Genomic DNA, 25,532 nt, shown 5'->3' with positions numbered 1-25,532 from the left:
GACCCAGACATATGATCGGCCTTCATGTTACCCCGGAGGGCCTTCTACAACCGTGATCACCCCAAGCCCCCGCACGAGGACAACCCGGCAGATAGCAGGATTGGGGATTATAGATCGCGCCCGGTCGTAACTGATGTGTTAAATTATAACTAACCGCAAGCGCACGGTGTCTGTTGTAGTGCAGACTGGCAAATGCGGGTCGTATCCTCAAGGAGACAGATACTATCAATTCTATTCAGTTATACTCAATTGTTTCTAGATCAAAACGATTATCAAAGATATTTTTAACTAACTACTACAACTAAATAACACTAGCTAAAAGGACAAGAAAATAATATATTAAAAATCCAGGGCAATCAGGTCCACCATGCTTACACAATGACTGGCTCTAAGCTAAAGCAATTAAAGTGGTCAAATAACAAGAGTATGTTAATCTCTCTCAAGTATCAACACTCTCGAAACATGATTACACGTATAATCACTTTTAGTAATTCGATTAATCATGTAATTAAAGCAAGGTTAATCTCTCTCGAGTATTAACGCTTTCAGAAATCTAATGATGCTCTCGCACTCAAATTCAATTCTGCTAATTGTATGTGTGCCTCTAGTAGTATATCTCTCGATTATACTCCTATTCGCATAGAATCGATTCATGATATCGGCCGATTACACAAATCAATATTAAAACATATCAATTAGAATTAACTAATCAAACAAATCACTGTTAAATCATGCCAAGATCATAGTGCAAACATGGCTTCCCCTTAAGCCCTAGAACACACTACTCGATACTAATTAAACAAGTAAAACAATTAGGACAATAAAGAGACATAATAAACTAATAAGAAAAGAGAAGAAAACTATAGAAGAAAACTTTTATTAACCTTCATTGTTGTCATCCAAGAAAGTCATAGCCTCCTCGGTAAGTTTCTCTCTAAACCTAACCTACTCTAATATTCTACCATGATAAAACTAATCCTCTCTCTAATCATATATGTCTTTTTAATATTTAAAACTAATATACAAATAAAACTCCAAAACCAAGTAGGATTTAGTCTCAAAATTCGCAGCTTTCTGTTCTGTCCAGTTTTCGGGCCTTTACAGTTGGACTTCGCTTCTTAGACCACTTCTGAATTAAAGAGAATTTCAAGGGCTTCGCGTGGGCTGTAAGATCGTCCAATTCTGACACCCGGAACTCAAGATATGGCCCAAACAGTGTAGAAATCGGGTAGAACCCAATAAATCCGAATTTAAATAGAATTTAGCTACAAAATAGCTATTTTAGCTTCAAATCCTTCTCAACTTGGAATTCTTTATTCCCTACAATAAAACATGAAAATATATTAAATAAATATCCAAATCGGTGCAAAATATAATTAAATATGAGAATAAAATCATATAGAATATATATAAAAATATATTCTATCAAACATCCCCACACTAAGCTTTTGCACGTCCTCGGGCAAATAAGCGAAATAAAATCTAAGTCCTAACTAACTAACATCATTTTCGTAGATGACACGATTGCATTGAGCGTATGCAACAAGCCGTTAAACCCCTAGGCAGCCCTAGTAGGACGAGTTTTGTCTCGTGAGGGTTTATAGTGAATCTACCCACAAAATTCATTATTTTCTACCAAGTCTCAAACATGCAACTAATATGAATGCAAACTAAATGAATATGTCTAAAAACAAATCATGAAAGCATCAACCTCGTCAATATATATGTTAGGTCCAATCAGACGTAGAAGGGGGGGGTTGAATACGTCGTACCAATTTTTCTTCGATTTAATTTAATTGCGGATAATCTTTGTTTCAGTCCATGTTAAATCAATCGTAAATAAATAACTCCAGCAAGTCGGGGAATATTCTTGTATTAGAAATAATCCTCGGGTGCTACAAATTCCAACACAAGTGTCGGCTGCAGAGACTACAATCACTCTATTACAAACTCTCGATAAATATGATCTTCTAATTGAACTCTCGAGAACGTGTATAGTGTGTGCACTTACAAAGTGTGTAGTTCGTTTCAAATGAAACTACAAGCTCTATTTATAGGCTTTACAAAATCTAACCATGGTTAACGAGTTCGTCCTGGACGACTTGAGTTCGTCCTGGACGGATTCGTTTTATAAAAATAAAACTAACTCCAAGGAAAAGCTCTAAGTTGCGCCAGGAGAGGTGTGGTCAAAGTTGGCGCCACCCAGTCAAACCTTGCGCCCAATGCATCAACACAGTGTAGGGACTTAGACAAATTTATACATATTCAAAGTTGCGCCCAAGTGTTGGTAGAGTCAGAGGCGCAACAATTGACCAGGGATGGTCAAATGTTGCGCTTTGACTTCATCAAGTGCCACTGTGTCCCTGTAAATATGACTTAGAAGAAAATAGAGAAGGATGAAGTTGCGCCTTGACTTTCTAGTCAAAGGTTGCGCTTCAGTGTACCCATATGTGGGTACTTAGAATATTTTCAGTCTATTAACTTCAAACTTTGACTTTAGTCAAAGTTGGCGCCATATAGTGTATTGATACACTGTCTTGACTTAGGCAGATTTACAAATCTTCCCATTTGTACACACACACATATATATATATGTATATATATAATTAATTGCATTTATTTAATTACTTGAATTTAATTGTATTCAAGTAATTCACAATTAATAATATATATATATATATATATATATATATATATATGGCAATTAAATCCATTGTCTTCTCCTGAACTGTTTAATTGACTTGATCAATTAATTCGTTAATCGAATCCACTGAATACTTTCGTACGTCCTGACGTCCTGTGCACTGGTCTGGTTCACGAACGACTCGAACTGAAATAATCCTTTGAATCCTTTGCTTGATAATTTACTTGATCAGTCATTCCGGGTTAGATGTTGCTTCGATAAATTTGATTATAAATAATCAAATTAAATATACTGGAATCTTCTGGTCTTTGATACTTGATCTTCAGGCAATCTTGATAGCAGAAACATATTGAACTTTATTCTTCACTGAGGCTTGAACATATTAATGAACTTCTTTCAGTGGACGGATGCTCGTCTCAGATATCTTGATTGTCTTTGTCTGTTCGTATCGAATCTCCAACCTGTAGATTCCTGTATTATACTTACGTATTGTTTCCTGTCTTTCGTTGTGTTGAGTTATCGTAATTACAGTTACGTTACATTATGCTTTACAATCTCCCCCTATTTGATTGTTAGAGTTCGACAAGCAAATCCTTTAAGAGGATAACTCAACTGACACAATGAAAAAGCATACTAATTTAAACAGGAAATAATACTAAGTACAGTCTGGATTATATCTTACAATTTCCAGAATTCAAAAGTAAATATAAGCAGCCATTGTTCCTCTAGCCTGAACTAATCTTTCCTTGGTTTCTTGGCTCTTGCATTAATCAGCTTCTGTTCAGCTTTCCTCTTTGCAGCTTCTTCTACTCTCTTCTGAGTAAGTTTGTTTTCAATCTCTTCAATCCTTGCTGTAATGGTACTCAGTGCCACTTGCTCCAGTGTATTCTCAGGTGGAGGTTGCTCTAGATTTTTCTTCATCTTCTCTAAAGTTTGCAGATGAACCATCTTCTTCAACTTCTTGAAAGTGACATTCATCTCCATTCCTTCAATTTTCATAATGATCCTTGATGGATGAGCACGAACTCTAGAAGTGTTGTGGACAGTCTCTACAGCTTTTCTTATCTCCAGAAGATCAACCAAATCTTTGAGCACACTCTTGTCTTCTTTTACCACTGACCACTTAACAGCTGCAACTGCACGAGTGATTCTTTTGGAATTGAGTTTTCCAATCTCTGTGAGTGGTATAGCAGTGACTTCAGAGTCTTTCTTCTTCTTGAATATTACAGATGTAGGATTGTAAGTGACAACAGGTGCATTTGGAATTTCAGGAACTTCAGGGTCTAGTGGAGGCAGTGGATATGGTGGTTGACGATTGATGGCTGATAAGTCTAATTCTCTCAGAGCAGCAAAGTTCAGACGATAGGCATATAGCAGTTCAGCAGTTAGTCTTCCCTTGCTAGTCCTTGAGCACTTCTCCCTGACTTGAGCTTCCAGATATTTCAGTATACGAGGATTGTATGTTGATAGTGCTTCATCAGTGAGTCCTATACTCTGAATCATACCTTCCTTGAAGTACTTAATAACTGAGGGCTTGTCATGAATTTCAACTCCAATATCAGTGATCCATTCTTCCACCATATCTCTGAATACTTCATTATGCTTTCTGCCGGTAGAGATGATCTTGTTTCTTACCACAAACAGCTCAGTTAAAGATAGATCTCTGAGAAACTGACTTGACACATGCTTGAGTCCATGGCCTTCTCTTTGTAGCTCAAATGATATGTTAACCATCCATCCTCTTCTGGGAAGAACAGCAACAGACACAGTAGAAATGATATCATTCAACACCTCGTGATAATCATGTAAATCTTTGTAGTTGTTCCTGAAGGAGTCAAAGATATCTTTTACTTCGTCATCATCATTATCTTGAGTGACCTCTGGAAAGTCAAACACAGATCTAGCAGCATCCCATTCAGCTCCATCTTTATGTAAGTTGGCAAGTCTCCTTTCCCTTCGAATCCGTCTTTGGTTTTCTAACTTCTCCCTTGCTCTCTTTTGCTCAGCATAATCCCTAGCAACATTAGCAATGTCTTGTGGATTTGCAATTTCAAATTCTTCAGCAGGAAAGATGTCATTGTGATATGCAAGTTCATCAGCAAAGACTTCAGCATCTGGGATTTCTCCTTCTTCAAGATCTTCATTCTCAGCACCAACCATCCTAATCACCCTATCATCCACAAACTCAGGGATGTATTCATCATGAGTGTAACTGAATTGATGCCTAAGAGCAGAATCAATCAGTTCTTCAGACACCCCTGTTATCACCCTTTTTCCTTTAGCTTTTTCTGCTGCTCTCTCCCCCTCAGTTGAGTAATCCTCTCTGGAAGGTTGAGATGCCAGCAACTTAGCCTCCAGGGCAGCCAACCTTTGCTCCATTGTTGATTTGATTTCCACCAACTCCTCCCGTAGAACAAGATTCTCAGCTTCTAAGTGTTGAACTTTGAATTTCAGAGCTTCAAATTCTGTCACAGATACAGTTGGAATGGCAGATTCAATTGTAGGTTGGGATGAGGGGTTCTCACTTGTACGTTCTGCAGGTGTTTCTCTCATTTCACTCAACGCTAGAACACTCAGTGGGTCAGAGGGTTTCTGTATAACTGGTTCTGTAAGTGTTTCCCTCTCACTCAAAGAAGTTCCAGCATCTGTTGATGTACCTGCAAGTGAAATCTTCTTAGCCTCTTCTAGAGAGGTCACAGAAGGTGCAATGAAGGTTCGTAAGCCTTCGTCCTCGGTTTCCTCGTCAGATGAATCTGAGTCATAAGAAACAAGTTGCCGACCACTTGAAAGTGGTGAGTCCTTAGATGGATCCTGAGTTGGAATCTCAGGGTGGGTAGACACAGGGCTCGAAGGATGTGATCCTTGAATTGGCGAAGCACCCTGGTTTCCCACAACTGCCTTTGACGGCGAAAGACTTTGTGACAAGTCCTCTATAACTGGCACACTTCCTGATATGAAGGGCTCAGAAACAGATTGCCGTTCACCTTCGAGAGGTGAAGAGTCCTTTGAAGGATCTGGGAATGTTCCTCCCAGGGGGGTAGACAAGGATGTAGAATGTGGCAATTCATCCAAGTTTCCCCCAGAAGCCTGTGAAGGCAATTGACCCTGAAAAGGATCAGAAACAACAGTGTCTATCCCTGACATGGACGACAAAGTGTTCGCAACCGTCAATTCTTCAACTGTGTGTGCAACCTCACTGTGCATTGGAATAGTGTTTGGCTGAGGTGGTGAAGAAATAGACATATCTGCAGTTGTCTCAGGTTCTATTCTCCTGTCTTGACTAGGAGACAGAGCTGCAGTTTCAGAAACAATCTCCTTATGTGGTGCACTTAAGGCACTTTCTCCCTCTTTCTCAGAAATATGAAGTGGTTGGCTGAGGGGTTGAGAAGTTTCTGCTACAATTGTTTGTGAAGTGGTGCCTTGGTTATGAATTTGGGGGATTTCAAATTCAATGGCACTTGTGATAGTAGGTGAAAGCTGATTGGAATCCAAAAGATTCTGAACCCAATCAGGTGCATCAAATGACAAGTTGTCAGAGTCAGAAGGAATACCTGACTGTAGTAGTGGATTGTAGGTGTTAGAGAAAAGTTCATCAACATCCACCATTACATCAGCTGCAGTGGATTGAATAGGAGTATTCACTTCATCTTCTGAATCAGTGGAGTTGTCTTGCAGTGAATCCTCTCCTTCAGATTGAGCATTGTCATCTGAGGATGTCTGTGCATCTTCCACTATCACCTCTTCTTGAACTTGAGAAGTTTGAGTCTCAGGAATATCAGCTTGATGAGATGACTCAGGAACTTCTTCACTATGTGTTTCAGGGACCTCCTCTTCCTGAACCACTGGATTAGCAACATTTGGAATATGTGGTGGAGGCAAATTCTGGTTGTTTAGAAATTCTTGCATTGCTTCCGGAAGAACCACAGCTTCATTGTTGGTGTAGTTCTGATGGTTTTCCAGCATAGAAATAACCCTGGTAGTCATGAAAGAGCATATGACATTGTCTATATTGGGATAGACAGCTCTTTCAGCAGGAGTCAGCAACTGGTTGAGCACAATCTGGAAAAACCTAGGATAGAGTAGTATGTTTCTGTTTTTCCTTAGGGAGTCCTGAAAAGCTCCCATGATCATGTGTCCCAGATTTATCCTTGTATTCTGAGCTATTGCAATTCCAATCTCCTGGTTGAAGGTTGTGATGCCATGGAACCCTCCAGTCTTTGGTGCAAATACATGAGAAATGGAATTAAAGAAGAAATTCCATTCTCGAGGTAAATGCTTGACGTACATTTTGCTTGGAAGATCACCATTCTCCCTCTGGCAGTGAATAGCAAAGAAAAAATTTGTCCTTTCAGCTCTATCAGGAACTGCTTCAAAGTCTTCAGTTGGTAAGTGGAGTGCATTGTTCAGGGTGTGCTCAGTAATCATCAGTGTTCGTCCCTGAATGACGCACTTAAGTCCAAATACCTGTCCTTCATTTACAACAGAAATAGAAGACAGAAAATCTCGAAGTAGAGATTTGTTAAGATAAACTGATTCTGTCATAGCAAATCTAGCAAATGAAAATTCTGACATGTAACGAACCCAGCGTCGATAATTCGCTTGCGTAATTAAATTATTATTTTCAACAATAGTGAAATTTGTTTTCGGAATATCAAAATTTGCAGCCATTTTTAATTAGAATTAAAAATGAGTATAAATTTCGTTTCACGAAAAGGCACGAACAAATATCAACTTATGTCACGAAAATAATTAATTAATAACGCTCCGAAAACCCTAAATCCAAGAATTTTAGATTTCGATGAAATTACAGTATGTTGTTCCTCTCGAAATTCTAAGATTAATGGGATCGGTTATGCAAATTTTCGACCCTTAGATCACTTTCAAAACTAGCCTAGAATATGAAAAGCTTCGAAAACCCTCTTCGAGAAATCGTAACGGATCGTTGTGAAACAGGTATGTATTGAAAGCTCTAGACTTAAGGAATCCAAAACTGGTCTCAGATAATCAAATGGACAAGATCTCGTCGGTGAAAAGAGTGATTATCAATTCAAGAACTCGACAGTTTTTGAATGAGAGAGAGGGTTTTGGCTTCGTGTATATATATGTATGTAATGTGAATAAACTGAAGTAAAAGAAACAAGGGAGTTTATATGTATCCACAGTCATACAAAGGCGCAATAAGGAAAATGACGAAAGTGTCCCTCATACTGAACATAGTAGGTGGGTTAAGCGCGAACTTTGAAAGTACAATGTTGCCCTCCATAGTGTACACTGTGGAGGCGCAACATTGGGAGACTTAGATATTCTCTAAGTCGACTTATGCACACATACACGCCCGTGGCGCAACATTTGACCAAGTCAAATGTTGCGCTAGGGTCACCATACAGTCAGACTGCTCCTATGTATTTATACAGTATTTGACACAGAGCGCAACTTTTGACTAAGTCAAACGTTGCGCCTGTGAACAAATGACTATATGAACGAGCACTTAGAATTATTTCAGCACGAGTAAACGCCCAAAATAATCATATTAACTATATCAAATATATTTTGATTAACTGCAAAACAATTTAACAAGTTAATATCATAATTAAATTAAATAAATTTTAACTAAATTAAAATTTAGTTAATAAGTATTTAATAATTATGCTGCATATATTTTAATTAAAATTCAATTAATGGTCAACTTAAAATAATTTGAATTGCTTCAACACCATTAATCAAATATAATTAAAATATGAATCAAATAAATACTTAATATTCATTAATTGAATATAAGCACTTAAATAATTCAAGAAAATTAATTCTAAATATCTACCACTTAGCAATTAATCACATAATCACATCAAACCATGCAAATCATATAAATCATGGCAAATAATTAAAACTAATTATCAGAAAATTATGTAAAATACTGGATGCTCTTTGTAAATTCACAAGTCCTGAAAATATGTACATTTTAAAACTTGTGAACTTACGAGCAAATTGCAGTTATTTCTTGTCTAATTAATTAGACATATTTAACATCCCAAGTTCACCAACCAGTCTAGAGAAAGTGGATTCGTCTAGTGGTTTAGTGAAGATGTCTGCAATTTGTTGATCAGTAGGTACGAAGTGTAACTCTACTGTTCCATTCATGACATGCTCGCGAAGGAAATGATACCTGATATCAATATGCTTTGTCCGGGAGTGTTGAACAGGATTGTTGGCAATGGCAATGGCACTCGTGTTATCACACAGAATCGGAATTTTATCCAACATGAGTCCATAATCTTGTAGTTGATTCCTCATCCACAAGATTTGAGCACAGCAACTTCCAGCAGCTATGTATTCAGCTTCCGCTGTAGACGTAGACACGGAGTGTTGCTTCTTGCTATACCATGACACCAACCTTCGTCCAAGAAACTGACAGCTTCCTGAAGTACTTTTCCTATCAATCTTACATCCTGCAAAGTCAGAATCTGTATAGCCAACTAGATTAAAACCTGTATCTTTAGGGTACCAAATCCCTAGATTGGGGGTTCCCTTAAGATACCTGAAAATACGCTTAACAGCTATAAGATGTGACTCTTTAGGATCAGCCTGGAATCTAGCACATAAACAAGTTGCGAACATGATATCTGGTCTACTAGCAGTTAAGTATAAGAGAGAGCCAATCATACCTCGATACTTCGTGATGTCAACTGACTTACCAGATTTGTCCTGATCAAGTTTGACAGCAGTTGGCATAGGGGTTTTGGCAGTAGATGCTTCTTCCATTCCATATTTCTTCAGAAGATCCTTGATGTATTTAGATTGGCAGATAAAAATACCGTCAGGCTTCTGAATGACTTGAAGTCCTAGGAAGAAGGACAATTCTCCCATCATGCTCATCTCATACTTGCTCTGCATTAACTTAGCAAATTTCTCGCACAAAAGATCATTAGTAGAACCAAATATAATGTCATCGACATATACTTGTACAAGAATTATATCATCCTTATGCTTTTTATGGAAAAGAGTTTTATCGATGATACCTCTGGTGAAACCATTTTCAAGTAAGAACTTGGAAAGAGTGTCATACCAGGTTCGAGGGGCTTGCTTCAGGCCATAGAGTGCTTTGAAGAGAAAGTATACGAAGTCTTCAAATTCTTTGTCTTCAAACCCAGGGGGTTGTTCAACATAGACTTCCTCTTCCAGATCACCATTCAGGAATGCACTTTTCACATCCATCTGATATACTTTGAAGTTGGAGTGTGCTGCAAATGCTAAGAACATCCTGATTGCTTCAAGCCTAGCAACTGGAGCGTAGGTTTCATCATAGTCAATTCCTTCTTCTTGTGAATAACCCTTTGCAACCAGTCTTGCCTTATTCCTCGTAACAATACCATCTTCATCCAGTTTGTTTCTAAAAACCCATCTGGTGCCAACTATAGATTTTCCTTTAGGTCTTGGCACCAGCTTCCAAACTTTCTGCCTTTCAAATTGATTGAGTTCTTCCTGCATTGCAGATACCCAATCTGGATCACTTAGAGCCTCCTCAACTTTCTTTGGTTCTGTCTGAGACAAGAATCCAGCAAAGTTGCATTCATTCTGAGTTGCTCTTCTAGTCTGCACTCCTGTGTCTGGATCACCAATGATTTGTTCAACAGGATGGTCTCTACTCCATACCCTTTGTCTTGGCAGATTCAATCTTGATGATTCACCAAAATCATAGTTGTGTTGAGTGTGATGACTAGTAGATCCACTTTGGCTTACTCCCCCTGAGCTGATGTATATCCTATTTGATGATCCTCCACTTTGACCACTGTGACCATGATGATCATTTGTATTGTTGCCAATACTTCCTCCAGATGGTTCAGGATCAGCATTCTCTTCATTTGCATTAGGATCTCTTATATCAGCTTCAGGTTCATCTTCTCCTAAGTAGATGTCTTCTAAATTCTCAAACTCCAGAGAATCAGATTCATTTTCCTTTTGAAGACTTGGGAGTTTGGTATCATCAAATCTTACATTGATGCTTTCAATCAGCTTGTCGTCATTGATCAGATAAACCCTGTAGGCCTTAGATTCCAAAGAATAGCCCAGAAAAATGCCTTCTTCAGCTTTGGCATCAAACTTTCCCAAATGCTCTTCTTTTAACACAAAGCATTTTGCACCAAACACATGAAAGTAACTTAGTGATGGTTTTCTGTTGGCCATTACTTCATAAGGAGTCTTATCCAAATCCTTGTTAATCAGGGTACGATTTTGAGTGTAGCAAGCAGTGCTTACAGCTTCAGCCCAGAAATAGATTGGAAGTCTTGATTGACTAATCATTGTCCTTGCTGCTTCAATCAAGGTTCTGTTCTTCCTTTCTACGACACCATTTTGTTGTGGAGTCCTTGGAGCTGAATACTGACGAGAGATGCCCTTATCAGTACAGAAGTCATTAAGAACAGCATTACGAAATTCTGTTCCATTATCTGATCTGATTGCCCTTACTGGCAGATCTGCTTCCTTTTCAATCTTCTTGATATGATCAATGATGACGAGTGCTGCTTCATCCTTTGAATGTAAGAATAATACCCATGTGTATTTTGAGTAGTCATCGACGATCACAAGAGCATATCTTTTCCTTGATATAGAAGGAATGTTGACTGGTCCAAACAGATCCATATGAATCAGTTGAAGGGGTGAACCAATGTCAGTCATGCCTTTGCTCCTGTGTGATGCTTTCTTTGACTTCCCTTTTTCACATGCATCACAGAGTCCTTCTTGACAGAATTCTTTCTGTGGCAATCCTCTCACAAGTTCCCTTTTGACTAAAGAGTTCATAGTCTTAAAGTTCAAGTGTGAGAGCTTCCGATGCCATAACCAACTATCATCAGCAGAGGCCTTGGTGTAGAAACACTTGACCTCCCCCTTACTTGCTGAGTCTATGTCGGCTATAAACAAACTTGATTTTCTTACACCACGGAGTGTAAGATCCTTGTTCTTCCGGTTCTGGATTAAGCAAACTTCCTTCTGAAAGATTACGTCGTATCCTTTGTCACAGAACTGACTGATACTCAGTAAATTGTGCTTGAGTCCTTCCACCAGAGAGATATCTTCAATTATGACATTTCCAACTTTCAGCTTACCATATCCCGTTGTAAAACCTTTGCTGTCATCTCCAAAGATTACAATTGGGCCGGTTCTCATTACCACATCTGTGAGCAGGGACTTTTCTCCAGTCATGTGTCTTGAACAACCACTATCAAGAACCCACACAACTTTTCTTTTCCTTCCTGTGCCCTGCATTCACAAATGGATTAAACTTTCTTTGGTACCCAGACGTTCTTGGGTCCAGGTGATTTAGTAGAAACAGGATTATCAACAGAAACTGGTTTAACATGTGCTTGTTCAGAGGTGACTGGACTCTTATCCTTTTTAGTCTTAGCAGAAGTGCTTTTAGACTTGGAGTTGGGAGTTTCCTTCTTCTTAGAAGGACTAGCAGTCTTTGCCACAGGGGCAACAGAAGGTGCAGGCATATTCATATTCATGGCAGATGGTGCAGAAAAAGATGCATTCAACATGGTAAAGCATGCAGACATCATATTCATAGCACATTGCATGCAACCTACTCTACCACATGGCAAATGAACAGCATTCATGTTAATAATGTTTGGCATGCTAGACACAGAATTATCTACTTTAATCACTTTACATGCATGAGTAAGATGATTAGTAGAATTGCAGTTATTACAAACCTTTCTAGCATTAGAATTCCTAGAGTTGGTGTTCTTAGGATCTAACTTGCCATTCCTGTTGTTCTTCTTTTTGTTGGAACTAGTACTTCCTAATCCAGTTTTATCTGAGTCATCTCTGACATGGGAATTAGAAGGTACATCTTGTGATTCCTGTTTTACTTGAGGCTTAACAACTTCCTCATTTTTCAACTCTTCTTTGATTACAAGATCTTCTTCTATCAGAGGTTCTGTTTGTGCCATTCTAAAGATAGGGGTCTTGGTGTTCTTCAGAATTTTAGGTATATTTGTTCCTTCAGGAGCATTCTCAGTTCCTGCTGAAACAAATATGCCTTCATTCTCTTTTCTTTTCTTTCTTTTAGCTCTTTCCAAAGAACTATAGTCAAGGCCAATAGCAACCTTCTTATCAACCCTTTGACTATCCAAGATCTCTTTCTGTAGAAAGGCAGAATTCTGATAGGCCCTAAGCTTAGTTTCTAGGTCAGCAATCTGAGACCTAAGAGACTCCTCAATTTCTGCACTACACTTCTCCTTATTCTCTAGATATTCAATTCTATCTTTAAGGTTAGTGTTTATGAGTTTCTCTAAAGCTAATTCATCTATTCTTTCTTCAAGTTTAGCTATCTTTAGAGAAAGACTACTGTTATCTGATTCTGAAGCTAATAAACTAGTGTGCAAGTTATACATCTCTTGACCTAGTTCATTTATAGTCTTTTTATAATCAGCAGTAGTCATGTCATCAACAGAAATTTCAGGAGATACCTGAGATGGAGATTCCTCGACAGTGTCAGCCATTAATGCAAATGCATAATTGCTCTGGACAGGTTCATCATCAGAATCTGTGTCATCCCAGCTTTTTCCCTCAGCAATGTAAGCCTTTCCTTTGTGCTTGGCCACCATTGCTTCCAACTTAGCTTTCAGCTTCTCATTCTCTTTCTTCAGATCCTCATAAGAATTCTTCTTATCATATGAGTTGCTTCTGACAGGAGCAGCTTTGGGTTTCCTGCACTCTGTTGCAAAGTGCCCTAAGTCATTGCAGTTGTAGCATCTGACCTTGCTCTTGTCGTACATGTTTGGTTTGAAACTGCCAGTAGTTTTTGACCCTGAGCCTGAGTATCCTCCTTTACCCTGAAACTTGTTCCCTGAAGTTTTCTTGTACCGGGGGTTCTTCCTGAACTTGATATGCTTGAACCTTGCAGCCATATAAGCCATTGACTTATCTTCCAGCTGCTCCAGCTCTTCTTGAGTGTAAAACTCATCCTCCGGTTCATCAGAAACTTCATCAACTTCAGCTTCTACAATCTCAGTAATGGTAGAAGGATAGTCAGCTTTGATGGATGAACAATCACTCTGAGCAACAGTGTGATCATTGATACCATATTCAACTAATTGTTGATAACCAAAGTATGGTTGATCAGCAATAAGTGCAGTGGTCTTCTGTAAGGCCATACTCTTGGATTCTGTTGATCCACCACCATATATAATCTTTCTCTGTTCAAGTTCCATCTCAAACGTCTTCAGTTTTCCAAACAGCTTTTCCAAAGTCATAGTCCTGAAGTCGCTTCTTTCCCGGATGGTCTCTGTCTTAACAACCAGATGAGGTGGCATCACAAATGAGAACTTTCTGTTTATCTCTTTCTGTGGATAAGTCTTTCCATGCAGGGTGAGTTCATTCAGTAACAACATGAACCTCTCGTAGATTTGAGAAATGTTCTCTCCAGGTATTGCCTGAAATGCTTCATATCTGGCAATTAGCATATCGTATCTGTTTTCCCTGACTTCTTCAGATCCCTCCATCAATGCCTCAATAGTGTCCCACATCTGCTTTGAAGTTTTCAGACTTAGTATCAGATGTGTCATTGTCTTGGTCATTGATTCAACAATTATGAGTTGCAGATTATGATCCTGTGCAACATATTCCTTGTCAGTGTCAGTGTATTCACTTTTCTCTTTAGGAACAGACTTCTGTGGAATACGAACACCATTTTCAACAGATTCAGGAATAATCTTCATAGGCACAAATGGACCATTTTCCAGAATCCCAATGAACATGGGATTAGCAACTCTGATGTACAGCAACATCTTCATCTTCCAGTTGTTGTAGTCATCCTTGTCAAATGGAGGTACTTTGATTCCTAACTTGTGTGTCGACATTGTTATCAGATAAAATTACGATTGTACGGACAGCTAGCTTTTCAGATTGGTTACGGATCTCAGATCTGTATATCGATCAGCTAAGCTCTGATACCAATTGTTAGGTCCAATCAGACGTAGAAGGGGGGGGTTGAATACGTCGTACCAATTTTTCTTCGATTTAATTTAATTGCGGATAATCTTTGTTTCAGTCCATGTTAAATCAATCGTAAATAAATAACTCCAGCAAGTCGGGGAATATTCTTGTATTAGAAATAATCCTCGGGTGCTACAAATTCCAACACAAGTGTCGGCTGCAGAGACTACAATCACTCTATTACAAACTCTCGATAAATATGATCTTCTAATTGAACTCTCGAGAACGTGTATAGTGTGTGCACTTACAAAGTGTGTAGTTCGTTTCAAATGAAACTACAAGCTCTATTTATAGGCTTTACAAAATCTAACCATGGTTAACGAGTTCGTCCTGGACGACTTGAGTTCGTCCTGGACGGATTCGTTTTATAAAAATAAAACTAACTCCAAGGAAAAGCTCTAAGTTGCGCCAGGAGAGGTGTGGTCAAAGTTGGCGCCACCCAGTCAAACCTTGCGCCCAATGCATCAACACAGTGTAGGGACTTAGACAAATTTATACATATTCAAAGTTGCGCCCAAGTGTTGGTAGAGTCAGAGGCGCAACAATTGACCAGGGATGGTCAAATGTTGCGCTTTGACTTCATCAAGTGCCACTGTGTCCCTGTAAATATGACTTAGAAGAAAATAGAGAAGGATGAAGTTGCGCCTTGACTTTCTAGTCAAAGGTTGCGCTTCAGTGTACCCATATGTGGGTACTTAGAATATTTTCAGTCTATTAACTTCAAACTTTGACTTTAGTCAAAGTTGGCGCCATATAGTGTATTGATACACTGTCTTGACTTAGGCAGATTTACAAATCTTCCCATTTGTACACACACACATATATATATGTATATATATAATTAATTGCATTTATTTAATTACTTGAATTTAATTGTATTCAAGTAATTCACAATTAATAATATATATATATATATATATATATATATATATGGCAATTAAATCCATTGTCTTCTCCTGAACTGTTTAATTGACTTGATCAATTAATTCGTTAATCGAATCCACTGAATACTTTCGTACGTCCTGACGTCCTGTGCACTGGTCTGGTTCACGAACGACTCGAACTGAAATAATCCTTTGAATCCTTTGCTTGATAATTTACTTGATCAGTCATTCCGGGTTAGATGTTGCTTCGATAAATTTGATTATAAATAATCAAATTAAATATACTGGAATCTTCTGGTCTTTGATACTTGATCTTCAGGCAATCTTGATAGCAGAAACATATTGAACTTTATTCTTCACTGAGGCTTGAACATATTAATGAACTTCTTTCAGTGGACGGATGCTCGTCTCAGATATCTTGATTGTCTTTGTCTGTTCGTATCGAATCTCCAACCTGTAGATTCCTGTATTATACTTACGTATTGTTTCCTGTCTTTCGTTGTGTTGAGTTATCGTAATTACAGTTACGTTACATTATGCTTTACAATATATCCTCAGAATATGCAACAATCAAGGCATTCATCTATCTCACACATTAGTCAAGCAACTCTTCCACTGCAAGTACGGAGTGCATCGTGTGTGCTCAACATGCTCTCTAGTGAAACAAAACAGAGACCAACAAACTCCAACAGAGTCTTAACCATGAGTCGTTTATCAGAATAATGCTTAAACACTTCGTTGCATTAGAGTTAACTACGGCTTAGGGTCACAAGAGAATTTCTATGCCTCCCCTATTTTATTTATGCTTTTTTTTTCATGCTCGGTCTAAGGTCGGGACGCTTCTCAGGGTAAGTGAGTTACGACCACCATAAGACTTCGCTAGCTTATTTTTTTTCTATTTTTTTTTAAGTCAAGTAATTCTCCAGTAACCAAGGGTTGTGAAAAGTCACCAAGAAAATTTTATTTCTAGTACAATTGCACTTAATACCAGCACAAGTACATGGATCGTTCTTTTCAAAATTTACCACCCGTTGATCTCAAAGGAGTACTCGATACTTTATTTGCAGTATTCTATTTTTTTCTTTTTTTTAGAAAGGCATATACATCCTAAAGCTCCCCTAAACTTAAGAATTACATACTCTAAGCTTAAAAGGGAATAGTCAGAATTCTACACTCGACTCATAGATAAAACTCAAGAATTAGGTTAGCCTAAGTCTTGTCTCTAGAGCATTTTATAGTGTATTTAAAATTTCCGCACAAACAATTTCCAAGCATGCAAGACATCACACATGATCAAGATTACTAGCCAAGAAATTATGCAAATAAAATCATCACGAGAAATTAACTTGGTATTATTTACTTTCATGAAATATGCAAGCTAAATGAAATTAAAAAAAAAACTACTAAAAAAATGCATACAAAATTAATAACTACATGCTCTAATTAAAATGCAACTAACATGAATTTCCTAATTTAAAACATGGCAATCTACAATTTTTTTCTAATTTTTTTTTAATTTTATAATATATAATTTTTTTTTTTGAATTTTTTTTTAATCATTGAGAAACCATCCCCACACTAAAGTGGTTCATTGTCCTCAATGAACAAATATGATACATATATAAATATAATATAAGTCAAAAAGAAAACTCCCCTTAAATGCGGTAGCATGAAATGTTGTGAGTTGATTCTGGTCTTCTTAATACTTTATTCACGCGTATGCACTTTGTTAACAATGACACCTTGTGTGACAGTGGTCATGTGGTGGCTTATGAAATCTGGAGTGTAGAGCACCTGGGTTCAACTCCTGGTAGCCTCCATCAGCAGGAGCCAAAATATGAGCGCGGAGGCAGAAGATATCGCACGCCCGGCAGGAGCTCTGCACCGCCGAACTCGAAAAATAAAACCGCGGTTTACGCCCACTGCCCACTGTTGTCCAGCTATATTTTTTCAAAATTTATTCTTCTTCTTTCTTTTTTTCAAAAACGATTCTTCCAAAATTTAAATAAAACACTTAGTGTCTTAAATAAATTATTCTCTCAGCTACAAATCACCTGAAACACTTCAGAAAAATTCATCAAGGCATCTTGTGGGAGTAAAATATATATATATATATATATATATATATATATATATATATATATATAAATTCTAAATTCCTAAAAAAAATATTACAAAAAATATATTATATAATATAATTAACTTACAGAAAACTTGGGTTGCCTCCCAAAAAGCGCTCTTTTAGAGTCATTAGCTTGACTTCTTCAAATCACGTCCAAATAAACGGGGAGTATTCACCTTCTCGAACATAAACTTGCCACCACTGATAAAATCATGAATATAATTAGTTGTTTTGATCCTACAAAAATTCTCCAAACAAGCATTATTAAACTTAATTGTCACATTAAAAAATAATAATTGAGCAAGAGATTTCAAATTTTTGGAGAAATTTGTAACAAAACAACGATAAAATTCACAGCCAGAAAAATGAACCCCCTGAATATTCACACGAGGTGGAGGCTCAGGTGGCGGCTTTTCGAAACTCCTCACTTTCTCAAGAGCTAGTTGAATTTCTTGGCTTCTCACATCAATGAATAAGGGATCAGTATCATTTTCCCCATCTTCCGAGAATTGAAGTACAAGAGCCTTTTGGAATAGATCACCCACCAAATTTTGAGAAAGATTTCCTAGGACAATTCTTGACATCTCTTCAACCCTGAAACATGTATTCTCATGTACAAGAGTAGAGGTTGGAGCAAAAGCAAATTTATCATTATCAAACCATTGATCCAATTTAGTCATATCCATCCGAGTAGGCATTAGTATTTCAGGCACATATGTTGGAATAAACACAAGAACCAATTTTGCATTGCTTTCCTCGCTAACCCCATCATCAAGCACGTGGTCTACAACAACATCATCAATTTCATCATATATGGCACGATCCTCCTCTTTATCAGTAGGCACATCATCAACACAGATCGAGAAATTATCACACTCTTCATCACTTGCAAGTATGACAGTATTTATGCCCATCTCTGGTTGAATAGATGGAGAGGGTGAGAGGGATTCGGTTTGCCATGTTGTAGAAGAACTAGCCAACTGTGCAATACGAACCTCCATCATTAGATTTTGAGTTTTTAGCTCATTGATCTCCTGCATCACTTCTTTCAACATCTCGTTAGTTTTTTGAGCTTCCATAGCCACATTAGTTAGAGAAAATTGTGGCTCTTCCGGTAGAGAATATTGATATTGTTGCTGTGGCTCATACTGCTCTTCATAATATTGTTGTTGAAACTGCGGTTGATCATGATATGAAAAATTCTGAAAATCATTGTCCGTGTAAGAGAAACTTGGTTGACCCATCCATTCTTGATCACAAGAATTAGAATATTGGTTGTACTCATATTCTTCTCGATAATCATTCATCGGTCCCAATTGAGCATTCTGAGAATTGAAGACATTGTACGAGCATTCATAAGCATAATGACCCTGAACACCACAAACTTGACAGAAGTTGTAAGTTTTCGGGGCAACTTGTGACATCTCATTAATACTCATCGGACGCATAGTAGGCTCTGTAGCATTCAGTGAGGCATTATCATGAGTATATGCCTCGATCAGGGAAGATAGACGTGCAAAGTTATCAGCTCCCTCCATTGTAAACCTGAAAGAAAAACACAAGCCAAGAAAACACAGTAAAATCTACCTCACTTGGAACTAAGTCCCAAAGAGGTGAAGGAAACAATCTAAATAACCAAACAAAATCAATAGAAGCTAGCCGTCTCCCCGGCAGCGGCGCCAAAAACTTGATGTGTTAAATTATAACTAACCGCAAGCGCACGGTGTCTGTTGTAGTGCAGACTGGCAAATGCGGGTCGTATCCTCAAGGAGACAGATACTATCAATTCTATTCAGTTATACTCAATTGTTTCTAGATCAAAACGATTATCAAAGATATTTTTAACTAACTACTACAACTAAATAACACTAGCTAAAAAGACAAGAAAATAATATATTAAAAATCCAGGGCAATCAGGTCCACCATGCTTACACAATGACTGGCTCTAAGCTAAAGCAATTAAAGTGGTCAAATAACAAGAGTATGTTAATCTCTCTCAAGTATCAACACTCTCGAAACATGATTACACGTATAATCACTTTTAGTAATTCGATTAATCATGTAATTAAAGCAAGGTTAATCTCTCTCGAGTATTAACGCTTTCAGAAATCTAATGATGCTCTCGCACTCAAATTCAATTCTGCTAATTGTATGTGTGCCTCTAGTAGTATATCTCTCGATTATACTCCTATTCGCATAGAATCGATTCATGATATCGGCCGATTACACAAATCAATATTAAAACATATCAATTAGAATTAACTAATCAAACAAATCACTGTTAAATCATGCCAAGATCATAGTGCAAACATGGCTTCCCCTTAAGCCCTAGAACACACTACTCGATACTAATTAAACAAGTAAAACAATTAGGACAATAAAGAGACATAATAAACTAATAAGAAAAGAGAAGAAAACTATAGAAGAAAACTTTTATTAACCTTCATTGTTGTCATCCAAGAAAGTCATAGCCTCCTCGGTAAGTTTCTCTCTAAACCTAACCTACTCTAATATTCTACCATGATAAAACTAATCCTCTCTCTAATCATATATGTCTTTTTAATATTTAAAACTAATATACAAATAAAACTCCAAAACCAAGTAGGATTTAGTCTCAAAATTCGCAGCTTTCTGTTCTGTCCAGTTTTCGAGCCTTTACAGTTGGACTTCGCTTCTTAGACCACTTCTGAATTAAAGAGAATTTCAAGGGCTTCGCGTGGGCTGTAAGATCGTTCAATTCTGACACCCGGAACTCAAGATATGGCCCAAACAGTGTAGAAATCGGGTAGAACCCAATAAATCCGAATTTAAATAGAATTTAGCTACAAAATAGCTATTTTAGCTTCAAATCCTTCTCAACTTGGAATTCTTTATTCCCTACAATAAAACATGAAAATATATTAAATAAATATCCAAATCGGTGCAAAATATAATTAAATATGAGAATAAAATCATATAGAATATATATAAAAATATATTCTATCAGTAACCCGGGAACTACCAGATGAGCCTGATAACTTCCAGATGAGCCTGACACTAGTCTTCGTATCCCTCGGAAGGGTAAGTCTTCGTGTCCCTCGGAAGGGTCGTCACTGAGACTCACTCATCCTCTCACTCAATGCGTCCACATGTGGGCGCGACCCCTGAGGGCGCGCCCTTTGTCTTCGTCCCATTAGTCGTTCCAACAACAGGTCAGACATGTCTTTTAATATCCGAAGGCCGCGCCCATGGGATCGTCCCGCTAAGGGCGCGCCCTTGGTCTTTATCTCATGGTCCATTTCTTACAAGGACCGCGCCCCTCGGTCACCTCCGAAGAGGGCGCGCCCTCCTCCAACACCATGACCAATTTTGGTCATAACAGGGTGGACGGAGGGTCGGTCGCGTCCTTCCATCAACATTCCCAAGTAAGGCGTCCCTCCTTGTGACTCGGAGGACGCATCCTCTTCATGCAACATCGGCGGATTAGTCACGCCACGGAGGGCTGCGCCCATTCCGTTCAGACTAGTCTCTTCAAGGGTCGGTCGCGTCCTCCCTTTATAAGCAGGAGGACGCGTCCTGATACCTCATATAGGACTCTTAGCCCAATTCATGTCTTACTTAGTTAAACTAAGTACATACCCGGCCCAACAAAGACCTAGCCAAATTTGGCTATAACACTTTTTTTGATGGATATGTCAATGCTAAAACATCTTTAAGGGAATTTGTGGGAAAATATGATAATGCTTTGAAAGATAAGGTGGAAAAAGAAGTTCACGCCGATACTCGCTCATTGAGTAGTACTATTCCCTGTGTCACACCTCATGTTATAGAGAAGCAATTTCAGGAGAATTATACTAATGATAAGTTCAAAGAGTTTCAAAAAGAGATGATAAATCTCATGTATTGTGAATGCATGATGATACATTCTGATGAGGTCATCTTTAATTATCAAGTGGAGGAGATATATGTAGGTGATTCTCAAATTCGAAGAACTATTAAATACAATGTTTATTTCAAAGAAAATATCTGTAGATAAGTAGACTAGTAAGAGTGAAGGTAAAAAGTCAAAAAAATCTGATTCGAGTTTAAGTATTCATTCACCGATTAAGAAAAGGTGCAAAGGTCGTTCACCAACTAGGAGAAAGCAGTCAAAGGTTGATACAGTTGTTAAGTGTCTGAAGAAAAAGGTAAGATACTATCATGCTTTAATTTTCTAAATATGTATATTCCTCTATTATAAATTGATTTCTGCTTATTATAAAAAAAAAATTTGTAGTCCAAAAAGGGTGGGAAAAAGAATTGCATACAGTCGGATCTGAATGATTTAAGTGAAGAGCTTTTAACTTTTTTGCCAGAGGATGGTTTGTTCTCTACTATATCGTTAATATGGAATTGTTGTATTTGTTTCACAAGGTGTTAAATGTTGGGAGAACTAACCTCTGTAATTTGAATTCCTGATCTGCATTATATATTTACTAGGGCCAAATCACTTGACAAATTTGAGACAGCAGACACCTGATGATGCTGGTGGTAATGGCAATATAGCTTTAATCCAAGAAGTCAATGATGATAATGTTTTGAAAGTTGTTGCCGGACTGACTTCTGAATCTGCAATAGATAGCAGAACAACAAGACCACTTGTCTCCACACTATCTGGTTATCTAGCTTAATTTCAAGCAGCTTTCTTCAAGTTTCTTGAGTTTAACTTAAGCATTCGTCTCTGTGCAGTACCAGAGGAGGCTACCAATATCACATCCACCACCAGCAGCAGTTAGGTGTGGCGTCTTGTTCCAGGCAGTAGTTATTTTAGGCAGTAGTTGAGTACTTAGATTTCATAGCAGATAGTAGTCTATTGCATATCATAGCAAACATTAGTTGTTTTAGTTAATTGATTCTCACAAGTGTTATTCAAAACCAGGAGTTGGTATGTACTTTAATTAGTGATTGTCCAAGCGCTGAGTATCTGAGATGCTATTGATAGTTGTTGCACATCAGATGCCTTATCATTTATCAGATGCTGATATACTTTAGCCCTCTCAACTTCTTTCTTTTTGTTCATAATGGTGGCTGTGTTTTTATAATTCTTGTTCCCTTTAACTCATCATACTTGGTACTATCTTGCTTGTTCCATTTCAGATTGCTTATTGGATTACAAATCATATGGTGATTTCGTCGAAGTTTGGTTATGTTAGTTATGCTGTCTGGGGACTTGTCCATAAAGAAGGTGAAAATTTGGCTGGTTGGTGGTGCAATTCCTTAGAGCATCTCCAATGGTGCTCTTAAGTCCTTCTTTAAAAAATAATATAATATGTGACTCCTAATAAGTTAATACATTGAATATTGTGACAACTCCAACCATGCTCTTTATACTTGTTCTTAACTCATATTTTATTATTATTTGAGAGAAAAGTTGGAGAGAGAAGTGAATAGAAATCGAATGAAATGATTATTTTATTCAATGAAAAGAAGTTAGGAGCACCTAGATGCTCTTTAAAAGAAAGGAGAGAGAGGAAAATCTTAAATTTTTTAAGAGCTACTAGGAGCCCTTTGGAGCTCTAATTTTTCATATCCTCCTAAAATTTAGACTTAAGAGCTTGTATGAGGAGCCCATTGGAGATGCTCTTAGAGTTTTAATATGGTTTTGCCTTGATAGTGTCTTTGCTTGTGAAGGGGAAAAAAAGTCTACAGGTTTTGGCTTCAATTTGGTGGATTTTGTTCTTAATTTCTTACAATTACAGCTATAAACACAAGCATTTTTCATCCTCGAAGCAGTAGGAGGGCCAGTGAAATTCTTTCTTCTCATATGTGCTTTCAGAAGTACCACTTCTTTTATTTTCCTAAATTATAAAAACAAACTAACCTCTAAAAAAATAGAGTAACAATAGGAGTTAGCTATAACAATTTGAAAATTCTTTTTAAAATGATGAATACAAAATTTATGGTTATATAGTAATAATATACAAAGAAATACAAAAATAGTAATAAAAGAAATTTCTCTAAGTAGAGAAATTTTATGTTAAAATTATATTTATTTAAGAATGATATTTACAAAGATGTAATACATAATAGTTACAAAGAAATTAAATTTATGTTGAATCATAAATTAATATTATGAAAAAAAAATCAAAAATCAAACTTTAGGAAAATGAAACAAAAATTTAATAGTTGGTATTATTTAATTGAATAAATTTCAATAAATTTATATTTGAATAAATTCAAAATAAATGAATTTTCTCAAAAAAATAAAATAAATGAATATAAAAAGTACGTTTAAAACTGGCTTGGTTTTCAATTTTAAGTACTTTAAAAAATTGGGATCTTTTTAAAAATACCCATCTGTAAAATTAGTTTTTTAAAAATACTACCATCTTTTTCATTGTTTTTAAAAATACCTTTTCATAAAATTTTTTTTTCAAAAATACGATTTGCAACTTTTGCAACCTCATTTGCAACCTTGGGCGGCGCAGCCGTAAAAGTTGCAAATGAGGTTGCAAAAGTTGCAAATGAGGTTGCAAATAAAAATGGAAAGTTGCAACTGTTACAACTGTTGCAACCTTGGGCGGCGCAGCCGTAAAAGTTGCAAATGAGGTTGCAAAAGTTGCAAATGAGGTTGCAAAAGTTGCAAATAAAAATGGAAAGTTGCAACTGTTGCAACTGTTGCAACTGTTGCAACTGCAATTGCAACTAGTTCAACTGAAAACTGTAAGTTGCAAATGAGGTTGCAAAAGTTGCAAATGAGGTTGCAAAAGTTGCAAATGAGGTTGCAACTGCAGTTGCAACTTTTGCAACCTCAGTTGCAACTAAATGCAACTGAAAACTGTAAGTAACAACAGATGTATGGTGTGCCCCTGGCGGGGCCATTAGAATACAATAGAATCAACTGAATGCAACCATATGCAACTGAATACAACCATATGCAACCATATATGCAATTACAAATACTGATTTCAAGTTCCAGTTTTCAAATGTCATTTTCGACCTCATTTTCGGAATCGATATATATATATATATATATATATATATATATATATATATATATACTGGAACTTGAAATCAGAAATTCAGTTGCAGATGAAGTTGCAAAAGAGGTTGCAACACGGCTGGCTAGTTGCAAATGAGGTTGCAAAAGTTGCAAACAGTATTTTTGAAAAAACAATTTTATGAAAAGGTATTTTTAAAAATAATTCTGGAAGGTAGTATTTTTGTAAATAATTAAAGAAAAGGTAGGTAGTTTTGTAGATTTTCCCAAAAAATTTGAAGTCTAAGCCGTGTTTTACGGAACCAGCAGAATAGCGCCAATGTTGGGCCACGTCAACTCCTAAAAAAGGTAGTGTTTTAGTAGTGTATAAGGATGTAGCTCAAGATCTATTGTTGGAAAAAAAAGTAGAGATTGTGAAATAAAAGCTAGTAATCCTAACTTCTTTCAAGTACTTCCTGATTTTTTACGCAAACCATACAAGTGCTTCTAACTTACAAACCGATAAGATGGGCTTATTATCTGTGGCCAAACACTACCTTCACAACTCATCGGACCATTTCTAAGAGATGTGTCGAACTTCAGCCCATTTCAAATATATTATTTTATTATAATAATATATAATATGAAAATTTATTAAATAATCAAAATTATTATATCTTTACATATATTTCTCTCGAAACTTTACCGTCATCTCTTGTCCAAGTAGTTATTGGTCATTGGGGTGAGCAAAAAACCGAATTCAAACCGAAACCAAACCTGAAATCGGTAAAACCGATTAAAAAGCGAACCGCATAAAACCAATCTGAATCGAAACCAAAAATTTTAAACATATAAGTATGATTGTCAGAGTGAATGAAGCACAAATAAATATTTTAGTTATTATAAGTATGATATCGTTAAGTTAATTTATATGATTAGGCTTTTGTT

At 37.0% G+C, this 25,532-nt stretch overlaps 1 long non-coding RNA gene and 1 pseudogene across 1 annotated transcript; both read left to right on the top strand.

Moving 5' to 3' along the window:
• The window catches only part of LOC108217172 (protein FAR1-RELATED SEQUENCE 5-like), a 41,405-nt pseudogene extending 19,818 nt beyond the window's left edge, over positions 1-21,587 (top strand).
• A 2-nt stretch (positions 21,588-21,589) lies between these two features.
• Positions 21,590-22,266, top strand: LOC108218272 (uncharacterized). Its single transcript, XR_001806336.2, has 3 exons — positions 21,590-21,813; positions 21,903-21,987; positions 22,106-22,266. It is a non-coding gene; the product is annotated as an uncharacterized LOC108218272 (long non-coding RNA).
• Positions 22,267-25,532: the final 3,266 nt, after the last annotated feature.

Source organism: Daucus carota, chromosome 4 (genome assembly GCF_001625215.2).
Source record: "Daucus carota subsp. sativus chromosome 4, DH1 v3.0, whole genome shotgun sequence".
NCBI lineage: Eukaryota > Viridiplantae > Streptophyta > Magnoliopsida > Apiales > Apiaceae > Daucus > Daucus carota.
The sequence above is the reverse complement of the archived record's forward strand: the minus strand, read 5'-3'. Positions and strand labels throughout refer to the sequence as shown.